Source organism: Panthera pardus, unplaced genomic scaffold (genome assembly GCF_024362965.1).
Source record: "Panthera pardus isolate Hobbes unplaced genomic scaffold, ASM2436296v1 HiC_scaffold_24, whole genome shotgun sequence".
Classification (NCBI taxonomy): domain Eukaryota; kingdom Metazoa; phylum Chordata; class Mammalia; order Carnivora; family Felidae; genus Panthera; species Panthera pardus.
This window is the reverse complement of record NW_026526810.1, coordinates 139,961,878-139,974,115: the sequence shown is the minus strand read 5'-3', so window position 1 is coordinate 139,974,115 and position 12,238 is coordinate 139,961,878. Positions and strand designations below refer to the sequence as shown.

General features: G+C 46.0%; 1 pseudogene; it reads left to right on the top strand.

Annotated features, from left to right (window-relative positions):
* The first annotated feature begins 9,899 nt into the window (after nucleotides 1–9,899).
* Nucleotides 9,900–11,895, top strand: LOC128772880 (immunoglobulin heavy variable 3-23-like; annotated as a pseudogene).
* Nucleotides 11,896–12,238: the final 343 nt, after the last annotated feature.

Sequence of the window (12,238 nt, the reverse complement as noted above, 5' to 3'; positions counted from 1 at the left end):
GGCAAAGTCATGAATCCCTGTTATATCTCAGAGTGGTTTTTGGTCCCATTTAAGCCATAATAGTTGCATTCCTTGTGTTGTCGCCACAAATGTCAAATTATCAACCCCGAGAAAGTTAAGGGACTGATTGTTGCTGACGACAATCCATAATTAGCCTCCTCACTGCTGAACAACTATAGACAATCCAACTGGTACATGTGAGAAAATACAGCAATGAGGCTTCAGAGCTGATATCCACGTTTCGGGGGTCTGCAGGAGACACAGGGGTCCACAGGCACATCACGGCTCTGACACACATCTCTCATGGCTCACTGACCAGAACGCTGAAATAAAACTTAAACACTGCATGCTTGTGGCCTCTACGTATATATCTAAGCTTCCAAGAGCCCAAACTGAGCCCGAGATTATGTGCAGAGGACCTGAGTTTGCATCTGGGTCTTGAACTGAGGTATATGCTTCCAGAATTAAGAGACGTTCACACAAGCTCTTTCAGGGACAAACTCATGAGTTGTCTCCAAAACTGTGCTGTTGCAAACTGAACATTTTCTCATTCTCAGGTAATCTGTCTTCCCCCAGTCCCAATGTGGGTTCAGGATAATGGAGGGCTACCACCCACCCACACTGCCAGTTCCACACTGGGGTGTCTGTGGGCTGTGAGGGAATGGGACTGGCATTAGGTTCCACCTGGCACAACCTGTGCCTCCCTGGAGAGCAAATTTCCAAATGTGGGAGACTGAGACCATGAGATTTAAAGGAGGACCAAATGAAATGAATCAGGAAGGCAGGCACAAGTGCCTATGGATGACTCTGGCATCCAGTTGGAGCCCGATGAATGTGAATCCCTGCTCTCTTTCTCTTGCCTACTTTGCAGTGAGTTTAACCTTAGATAAGGATCTGCCTAGGATTCCCACTGGTTTTCTGAGAGCCTTCTCGAATAACCACACAGATGTGAGCCTGTGAAAAGTTAGGGACTTCAGCCCCATCCATTCTCAAGTGATCAGGTACTTGCTACCCTGTTTTCTATGTCCTGATCACTGGGGCTGTGGGAAGGAGGCCTGCCCTTCCCAAGGTCCTTGTGTACGCTTGCTTCTGAGCCCTGTGAGTCATAAATCCTGTGCCTCCATTTCCTATGTTGGGGGTGCACTGAAACCCCACCTTGAGTCAGGAGGGCTCCATGCATCTCATGTATCCAAAGCCAGAGCTCAGATGCCTAGGGAGCCACCTGTCCACCCCCTGAGCAATGGCTCTTGCCTATTCCTTCAGCAGGATACAGTCTACATGTTCTTAATTTTGTACAACAACTGGGGTCCCCAACACATTTGTCCCCAGGGATGGGATTGGGGGCCTAGGTGGTGCCCTCCAACAATGTGTTAGCACTGAGAATGGCTCACTCGTTCCTCACCCCCACATCTCAGCTGCTCTGGGAAGGAGCTGGAGCTTGCCGGTGGTCTGTAGCTTTGCTTTGGGCTGATGCCAGGTGTTGCCAGAAACCCCCACCCTAAGTTACCAGTGCCATAAAAGGTCAGACTCCCTGCAGAGACCAACAATCAGGCACCATCCTGGGGTTCCAGAGGTGTGTATTTCCTACTGATCTCCAAGTGAGATATTGCTGGACACCGAAGACCATATCCCTAGATTGGTGTCGAAGAAGACGCCAGCTGCTGGGTCCACTGTGTTGCAGCCAGTACCCTGGTGTTGTGTTTGCTTAGCCATGCCTACCTAGTGACAGAGGCAACTCTACCAGGAGCATCATGTCTCCCTGGGAGGAGGACACGACCGCAACCTCCCCCTACTGGCTGTATTCCTCACTGGTGCTGACAATGGCTCCCTACTTAACAGGTGTTGTCAGGGACACCTCAGTGTGGGAGGCCTCAGCACACGTGTCTGGGAAGACCTAACTTCTATCCCAGGTCCTCCCTGTCAAGACCACTACACCAACATATCCAAGGAACAGTGTGAAAGAGAGATATGGTGACAGGCACTACACCATCATGAAAATGCAAGGTTTCCTGGAATTCCTTGTTAATGATGTGGATGCCCTCACATGCCATCAAGGCCAGTGGGAACAAACCCAGTGCCTGGCTTTCCTGGGGGGAACTACATATCAGGAGTCTGTAGGACTGCAAATTGCACCCCCCTACATCCAATTAAGACAGTATATGCACATCAATATTGTGTGCAATAGAGGACTGAGTAATTGCACCCCATAATTCAAGATTTACTGAAGGAGCGGGGACAGTAAACACACCATTTCTCCTTTCAGTCTGCCCACTTGATGGGCATTAAAGCCCCCTCCTAACAGGTGGCGCTTTACACTTGACTACTGAAATGTAAATTCCCAGCTGTCCAGAAGATGGCTCACATTTCCAAGACTGTCTAGGCAGTTGAGGGTATCTAAAGGGCCACAGGGGACACTCTGTCATGACTGAGCTAGCCAGTATGTCCCATTCAGCATCGATGACCAAGGAGTCCCAGCCACAGTCGGCTCTCAACCTGTACATCTCTACCCTGCTGCCTTGGGAATTCCTAACAGGCCAAAGAGTGCCAAGATGTTAGCCTGACCAGCTCATGTAGAGCCTGTCATGTGTTCCCACTGGTCTGGGCAATTGAGGGTCACTGTCACTGGTCAATTATCATACATTCCTGAAAGTTTGTGAGACATGGGAGGCCTGCAGTCCTTCAGCAGCTATAAGGTGGGTTTTGTCACCTGACTGAGCTACTCCAGATTTTCGGTCTACTCTCATATGACTTGTGCTGTTAGGCAGCCTTACCTGGAAGTGGCTGAGCTATGCCACTTGATGCACAGGTAGTCTGAGTGCCATTGAAACATTTTGGGATCTGGACAGTGTTTGTGCCATGGGAGTTATGCTGGAGCACCTAGTGACCATCTGGCACCAGATTGCCTTGCTACGTCACCGAGAGAGAGAACATAGCACCATGACTGTCTTCATACAAAGAGAAATATTCTCTCCCAATACTTCACCTGAGCAAAGGACCATCCTGAAGCTTCCATCAAAGTTTTGGTCCCAATCAATGCAGTGGAAGGAAAGGCAGAGTGACATTGTCGTTCTGGTTGTGGATACCACACCCTTCCATTTGTCCATCCACATGGTGCATTCACCTGCTTGCATTGGCAGGAAATAACACGACTTTGGGGGCTTACTTGCTATCCTGATGTCAAAACGATTGACAATCAGACTGATTATTTACTGTAGACGGGATTTGGAAAACTGGTGTAAGGGTCTGTATCTGACCTGCTGAGATAACTACACAGGTGAATGGGGCAGATGCAGTCTGAAGACAGACAGTCATAGAGGTTAAGAGAGAGAGCAGGAAATGTAGTGAGTCTTTTAATAGTGGGGAAAAGGGTAGGCTCCAGTTTTAAAAGGTTTTTTTTTTTCCTGACAGGAAAGAGCCGGAAGATGAAACTAGGTGGAAATGCAGTTTTTTGATCCATGACCTACTATGTGATGCCATGTGCTTCCGGAGCCTGGGAATTCGCTCTGGGAATCCTTACCAATGGTCATCATGGGGATGGTCATACACGGTCTTGACAATAGTGATCTGGAACTATTTTGTGCAGCTTGCGTGAATCCAGAAGAATCTTTCCCTAATTCTGATGGCAGTGTAGTCGGTTAGCAGTCCGTCATAAGGTCCTTCTCAGCGAGGTGGCACTGGGTGCTCTCTGAAGACCTGATGAGTGTCCCATATTCTGTAGAAAGGGTGGCAAGGCTAGTCAGTGGCAGAGGCCATGTTCTTATTGTCTGTGGATGATATGACCCAAGTGCACCTGTTACTTCTTGGACATGGCTATGCATGGCATCAACTTGGTCATATAAGTTATCATGAAGTTCACCCAATCAGTAGAGAAGGGGTTAAGGATTCCTTTCTAAAATACTTTGCAAAGGGGGTCAGTCACTGCCTGATGTTTGGAGCATTCCAAATCTCATTAAGGGCCAAGGACAATGATTCTGGATGTTCCAGGCAAGTTTCTAGGCGGATTTTTCCTGAAGGACTTTTGTGTCTAGTTTTTCATGTTCCATATCTGTTCCCCTAATCCACATATCCTCATCGTCCTCTTCTGTGATGATGAAGGATGATGTGAGGTATGAAATTCTAATTATCACCCCCAAGTCTTTGCAAGTATGTAGTTTGTCTATGTGCTGAAGTGAGTTCCTTGGTCTGGCTAAATCCATAATGGAATGGCAAATCCAGGAACCATTTCAGGCATTACATTCTTTACCACAGTCGTGGCATTGGCATGTCCAGTCAGACAGCATCAGTCCATCCACCAAACATGCAGCCATTAACCAAACAGGAAGCCAATTTGTCAAATCCATCTGGAGAGCCCCAGTGGGTAGGGAGGGGCTAGAGGGACTCGCTGGGGCCTGCTGATATTATACAAAACTTGGAGAGATTTACAAGTAGTGCCCTGGGAAATAATTTAGTCAGAGGTTTAGTGGGTGCCTGGGAAGAACCCGCTGTCTCTCTGTTTCTTAATTATCCCATCTGATGGGGTTGGTGCAAGACCAAAGGAGAGAAGAAAGGGGCCTCAGCAGGCCCACTCAACCCCGATGTACACCCTATCTGATCATTATCTGTCCACCTGTCTTTTCCCATTGTGAGGAACTTACATGATAAACAGTAGTCCAAGTTAAGGAAAAAGGCAGGCTTCTAAAGTGAAGGAAAGGACAGGGGCCTCTGATCTTGGCTGTGTATTTGACAGCCTTGTGAGCTCTGTCAGTCGCTGGAGAGATAGTGACAGTCTCCTCACGGTTTGGGCTGGAGAGTGACTGTTAGCAATTTTAGCAGAAAGATCAGTTGCGTATAATAGGGCAGCAATTATAGGCCTGCTGGCAAAATGTCCTCTGTCCTCTGGTACTTATGGCCGTTAGGACCTGTGGGATTTCCAGAGGGTGCCAACAGCCCTGAGACTCCAGCGTATGTCTGAAATGCCTGTGAATAGTGGTGGTCTTTCCCTTTGCAGATGTGCAAGCTTGGGAAAACCTGGGAGTGCAGTGGCTTAGAATGATTTTACAGCAGGCAGAGAGGACGCCTGGAGTACTTCTAATAGGGACACTGGCCTGAGTGGTTCCTATGTTTCCCCACATACAGAAGCTGTCACAAAACAGAAGTCAGGGTGGGGCACCTGGGTGGCTCAGTTGGTTAAGCTATGGACCTCAGCTCAGGTCATGATCTCGCAGTTTGTGAGCTCAAGCCCCACATCGGGCTCTATACTGACAGCTCAGAGCCTGGAGCCTACTTCAGATTCTATGTCTCCCCCTCTCTCTACCCCTCCCCTGCTCACGCTCTGTGTCTCTCTGTCTCTCAATAAGAAATAAATGTTAAAGAAAAAATTTTTTTTAAAAAAAATAGAACTCAGGGTTGACCACCAGATGTCCCGGAAACCATTCCTGTAGCTGAGGGCAATCGTGTGGAATGAAGTAGGGTCTCCCCTTTTAAATGTTTTTAATGTTTACTTATTTTTGAGAGAAAGAGTGTGAGTTGGGAGGAGCAGAGAGGGAGGGGGACACAGAATCTGAAGCAGGCTCCAGGCTCTCAGCTGACAGCACAGAGTCCGATGCAGGGCTCAAACTCACAAACCACGAAATCATGACCTGAGCTGATGTAGGATTCCCACCAACTGAGCCACCCAGGTGTCCTGGGTCTCCCTTTTTAGGGAGGGGAGTGGGATAGCCCAACTTAAACTGTTAACATGACACAAGATGATGGAGGGGTTGGTCACTGGCCTGCTGGTAGGTAGGTGGTGGGCCTGGAAATTACAAACTTGTCAGAGAGGAATACAGAGGTGAGTGGGGATCCTAATGTATCCAGACAGCAGCTGTGGGGGTGCAAGCATGCAGTGGGGCCTGATGGCCCAAGGTCTAATTTTCATGGGAAGAAAGTTATAGGACATATCCGAGAGGCACAGGTTGTCACAGGATACCTGCAGCCACTCCATTTCCATGGAATGAAAGGTGAAACATGTTGTTGATATACAGTTGAGAGTTTGGGGTGTGCACAGAGCTAATGTTAACACTTTAAAGTAGGTTAATGACTCTGAAAGCCACGAAAAGAAATCTGTGGCCACATCAGGTAGGGGTGAGGGGCTCACAGAGACAAAGGCAGTGAAGTTAGGGGTCCTTGGGAAGCAGTAGCCAGGTTTCCTTAGAAGCTTATGCAACTGCATTTTTGTACCGGTGAGAGGGATGTGAAAAACTGACAAGACACTTTGTGGTGATTTTCGAAGCACTGTGACATAGTCCTCGTTGGCAGTAGCTGTTTGCAACCATGGACATTAAGAAGACAGGAGGGTGTATGGCCCTGACCGGCTGGTGCTTTAGGAGGGTGGGGGAGTCTGCAAGGGCTCTCTGACTCCTTTGGTAATAGAGTGACAAGTCACAGACATACGAAACAAGAGTGCAGCCTTGGGTGAAGGCACAGAATGTAAGTTGGCTTCAAGAACTTGGAGTACTATTGAGCCCAACTTAGTTGCCTTTCCCAAGCATACATGAAAAGAGAACTTGTGAATCAGAGTGCAATGGCATTGACAAGAAAGTTGAGCAGATGTTCATCCCAGGAATGCATCTTCATCACCAGGAATTGAGGCATGAGCGGCAGCCTGGTTAGGGACAAAAGATGGGGGGGGGGGGTAATAGATGACAAAAGACTTTATGGTTCCTACATTGTACAAATCAGTAGCTTTGATTTCCATCTGAATCAAATTCTGTTCTTTCTTTACTCACAAGATCGGGGTGTTACACGGTGAGGAGGTAAAGCAAGAACATCCTGCGGTAACAGAGTCTATTACAGGGTCAGGTCCTCCCTCTGCTGCAAGACAGGGCATCTGGCTACTGATGGGTGGGGGCAGTTCCTTTCTCAGGCCCCCTGAGCACAGGCTCTGCACTGGGGGCAATCCATCCTCTTGTGCATGTGAGGCCCAGACACCAGTGGGCACATCTTTAAGACTCATCCTCTGAGGAGCACTTTGAATGGAGGTGGGTCTCCAATAGGGAAAGGGGGAAGCTTGAGGTGTGGTCTGATGGCAGGGAAATGAGAACACCTTATTGTCCCTCCTGCATTTTGGATATTAACTCCTTTTCAATATTTTTTATTGTAATGTCTACCCTCCCATAGACTGCCTTCTAGCTCTGCAAATATTTGCTTGCCCCTTTTCTGGTATGATGTAGTCCCCCTTGCCTGCTTTGTTCTCTGTGACTTTGCTTTTATATCAAATCAATCATTCTCAAGTGAATGTCATCATGTTTATCTTTCATGTTTTCTTTGAAGGCATTTAGGTTCAAGTGTTCTTCTTAATCCTTCATCCATTTTGAGATTTTTTTGTGTCGACGTATATGTATGAAGCAAGATTATGGCCAAATGTTATTATTTGGCATGTATATATCAATACTATTTTTTAATTCTTACTTTGGTTTTGAGGGAGAGAGACAGATCATGAGTAGGGAGGCACAGAGATAGAGGCAGAAACAGAATCCAGGCCCCGAGCTGTCAGCAGGAGCCTGATGTGAGGCTCGAACCCACAAACCGTGAGATCATGACCTGAGTGGAAGTGGGATGCTTAACTTACGGAGCCACACAGGAGCCCCTAGTCAACTCCATGTTTAGGAGACACTATCCTCCCCCCACTGTGCATTGTTGGAAATCTCGTGGAGGATTTGCTCACTGCACCTGCAAACTTCTACTTCTGGGCTCCGTAATGAGCTCCACTGGCCTAAATGTCTCATTTGATGCCAGCAGCACACTGTTGTGGTTAATGTACCTCTGCAATATCTTTAGAAAGAGAGCAGTGTGATGTCTCCAGGTTCTCTCGACGTCATGATTGTTTTGTTGCTTCCATGTGTTGTGTGCTTTCATATGAATTGTATATTTTTCAGGTTCCTTAAAAAAGTCATTGGCATTTTTACTGACATAACAAGATAAACATAAAAATAACATAAAAATATAAAGCAGACAGAAAATAGAGACTATCACAAATACAGAAAACAAATCAATTACATAAAAATTTGTATTTGGAAAAGTATATAAAATTTGAAACAAATAGGTAGCCTGGGGAAATAGGGAAGACTCAAACAAATGCCATCAGAATTGAAAGAGGAGACATAACTGAACTAAAGACATGAAAAGGATCATTAAAGAAAAACTTAGGTATTTATAGGCCAACAATTAGATCACCAGGAACAAATTACACATTTTATGCCATAATGTAGTCCACCAACACTGTTTCATGGAAAAATACAAAATGAACAAAAGAAAAATTAATAAGATTTCTCTATCTAAAGCCTCGCCCTCCAAGAAATCTGCATAGGAGTCCATGCCTTTATTAAAACTTCTACTAAGTATTTAAAGAGAAATTAATGCCAATATTTCTCAAACTATTACAAACCACTGATAAAAACACAGCACTCCCAAATGAAATTTGTGAGGACAGCATTGTTTTCACACCAAAACCAAAGAAAGACACCACAAGAAGGGAAACTACAGGTCACTATCTCAAATGAACATACATGCAAAATTCCTTCACAAAAGGTGAGCATACTGAATTCAACAGAACATTGAGAGGATCATACAACATAATCCAGTGGGATTCATCCAGGGATGCAAGGATCCTTCAACATACACAGATGCATAAATGTGATGTCCTCCATTAACAGAGGGAATGAGTGAATCAAAACCATCATTAATTGATTCAAAAAAACATTAGACAAAATTCAACACATGTTCATCATTTAAAAAGAACCCAATTAAAAAGGGACTGAAGGAAATTACCTCCACATGATCATGGCCACTATGAAAAGCCCACACCTGACAGCATATTGAACGGTAAAATGCTGAAGGCTTTCCTGTCAAATCAGGAGCCAGGCAATGATGGTCACCCCTAACATAAGTGTTCCCCATGTAACGTGAAGAATACATATGCCACCTCAAACTATGTCATCTTGTCACACTGCTTATTTGGGTGAAAGTCACTTGAGACAGAGCCCAAGTACACTCAGACTCTCCATCTTCCCTTCACAGCAGGATATAAATCTCCCTCCCGTGTACCAAGAGGGAAGAACCATCGTTAGCACCAGAATAAGGAACACAGGGACAAGAAGGCGATGCAAACAAACCTACTTACTTGGTGACTAACATAATACCCCAAACTTAACTCTTGCCAAATCCAATGTTTTGTTGTCTGAAAGACACAAGTGCCACCTGCTTTGTCCTTTCTCTGGGTGTCATGTCATTAGGAAGGCCATGCACTTACAAAATGAAATTTATTCTCTCCTGTAGATAGGTCTTATGTCAATTGAATCCTTACACTGGCTAAATCCCAGAAGAAAAGAGGGAAAAGATTTCTTCTCCTACCACTGGAAGACGTAACCAGAAAAAAATATGGAATAAAAAAAATAAAAGACATTTAAATCAGTAAGGAGGAAGGAAAACTACTTGTTTGCAGGTGACATTGATCTTAAACATAACAAAACCCTAGAGATTCCACAAAAAATATTAGAACCAGTTTTTTTAAATGAGGAAAAGAGCAGGATGCCAAATGAACAAAGAAAATAAATAAAAACAAACCACCTGTGATTCTACACACCAGCATGAAAATACATACAAAATAAATAACAAAATTATACAAGTGAAAATGGCAGAATAAAGTATTTTGGGTTAAACTTCAAAAAGTATGTAAAATACTTGTAGAGTTAAAATGATCTATGTTGATGAAAGACCTGTAAAAATGCACACAGGACTGCAAATACACCTGTACTCACTGAATACAATTATTCATATTGTCAAACACCATCTACACAAACTAAACTACAAGTGCGTCCCTAACCCTGTAGTTCACTTTTAAAGAATCAAATCTAAGACTGGAGCTTGATATATATGTCAGAGCACATGCAAATGGGGTCCTCTCTGTGCTGATAAAACCAGCCCATCCCAGACTCTGCAGCTGGGAGAGGAGCCCCAGCCCCGGGAGTCCCAGGTGTTCCCATTCTGTGATCAGCACAGAACACACACACCTCACCATGGAGTTTGTGCTGGGCTGGGTGTTCCTGGTTGCCCTTTTAAAAGGTAATTCATTGGGGCGCCTGGGTGGTGCAGTCGGTTAAGCGTCCGACTTCAGCCAGGTCACGATCTCACGGTCTGTGAGTTCGAGCCCCGCGTCGGGCTCTGGGCTGACGGCTCGGAGCCTGGAGCCTGTTTCCGATTCTGTGTCTCCCTCTCTCTCTGTCCCTCCCCCGTTCATGCTCTGTCTCTCTCTGTCCCAAAAATAAAAAATAAAACGTTGAAGAAATGGTAAAAGATCAAGGAGAGTTTAAAAAAAAATAAAAATAAATAAATAAATAAAAGGTAATTCATGGTGAATGGGAGACACTGAGTCTGTGAGTGGATATGAGTGAGAAACAGTGGATGTGTGACAGTTTCCTGACCAAGATGTCTGGTGTCTGCAGGTGTCCAGTGTGACGTGCAGCTGGTGGAGTCTGGACGAGACCTGGTGCAGCCTGGGGGGTCCCTGAGACTCTCCTGTGTAGCCTCTGGATTCACCTTCAGTAGATATGGAATGAGCTGGGTTCGCCAGGTTCCAGGAAAGGGGTGTAGTGGCTCACATGTATTTATGATGATGGAAGTAGCACGTACTACGCAGACTCGGTAAAGGGCCGACTCCCCATCTCCAGAGACAACTCCAAGAACACGCTCTATCTGCAAATGAACAACCTGCAGGCCGAGGACAAGGCCACATATTACTGTGCAAGACACAGGGTGAGGGGACCTCGCTGGGAGCCCAGACACAAACCTCCCTGCAGGAGGCGATCAGCACCACCGGGGGGCGCACACTATGCACAATTCTGCTTTGTGTTGCCAGGAGCAGGTGAAGATGGAGGTTACAGGCAGGTTTCCTCTCAGGGTCTGGGGCTTCCTGTCCACACAGCAGTTTCTCCAGGGAGCCTCTCTGGACACAGGATTCTGTGTTTACCTATTACCTGTGTGAATTAGATCATTGTTTTCCTAGGAAAACTACCCTAACATGCACAAAGACACAGTTGTTTGCATTCCTTACTCCTGTCCCTCAACATGAGTGAATTACAGATTTCCTGAGGCACAACAGCTGCACCTTTACATGAGTCCCAGATGCACTCCCTGTGCAGCCAGGACCACAAGCTCCCACAGCTCCCCATTATCTTCACCCAGCCCTTGTCCCAATCAAACAACGTGACACTTCCTTCATGACACTTTGCTACTCAGGACTTTAAATGAGCTACAGCTTTATTCAATTCCTCTAAACAAGAGATGAATCATCTGCATGTATTAGTCAGGATTCCCTCGAGCAACAGAACCCAAGGCACATTGGTTTCCATGACAAAATATGTGGAGAAGTCCCATGATCTACTGTCACAAGTTGGGGAGCCAGGAATACCAGGGGTATAATTCTCGCCTGATTCTGAACTAGTGTGTAGTCTCAGAACCTGCAGAGCCTATGATGTAACTCTAAGAACAAGGGCAGGAGGAGACCAATTCCAATTATTCCAGTTCAAACAAGCACATGGGAAGTAAAAATGAGGGAAATCTTCCTCCCTCTGCATCGGATTCTACTCAGAACTATGATGGAATGGGTGATGCCCAGGCAGAAAGAAACCATGGATGGAAATGCCAATCTCTTCTGGAAACTCATCACAGACATACACAGAAACAGTCATGAATCTGGACACCCATGACGCAGTGAAGATGACACATAAACGTAATCATGACAAGTCAGCCTGCTGTAAATGTCCAGTTCAAAAACTGAAGATTTTTCTAAATGAAGATTTAGAACTCCATGCCATCACTGGGGTGGACCCTGGTGGGTATAGCAGTGCTCCTGTGGAGAAGGAGCCCCGAGGCCCATAGGGACTGCTGCGGTTTGAGGATCCCCTGGGTCATATCGGGTGAGACAGTTACCTTCTTGGAGTGCATTTGGGAGACAGGGCATTGCCCCTCATGGGGCAGGAGAGCTGACAGGCACCATTGCACTGCCCTGGTCATTAGCATAGGAGCCTCTGCTGAGAGAAGCTAACTGAATGCTGCCTTCTTGTTCTTCCTCACCATGAACTCCAAGCTCCTAGTGTTCATGCAACTGCCCTTCTGGGATAACCAGCTCCAACCACATCACACCAAGACACTGTCCCAGAGGATCAGTGGGGTCCCTGTCGCATTGAGTACATACAATTTGGTGTACTCACACCCAGCTAGA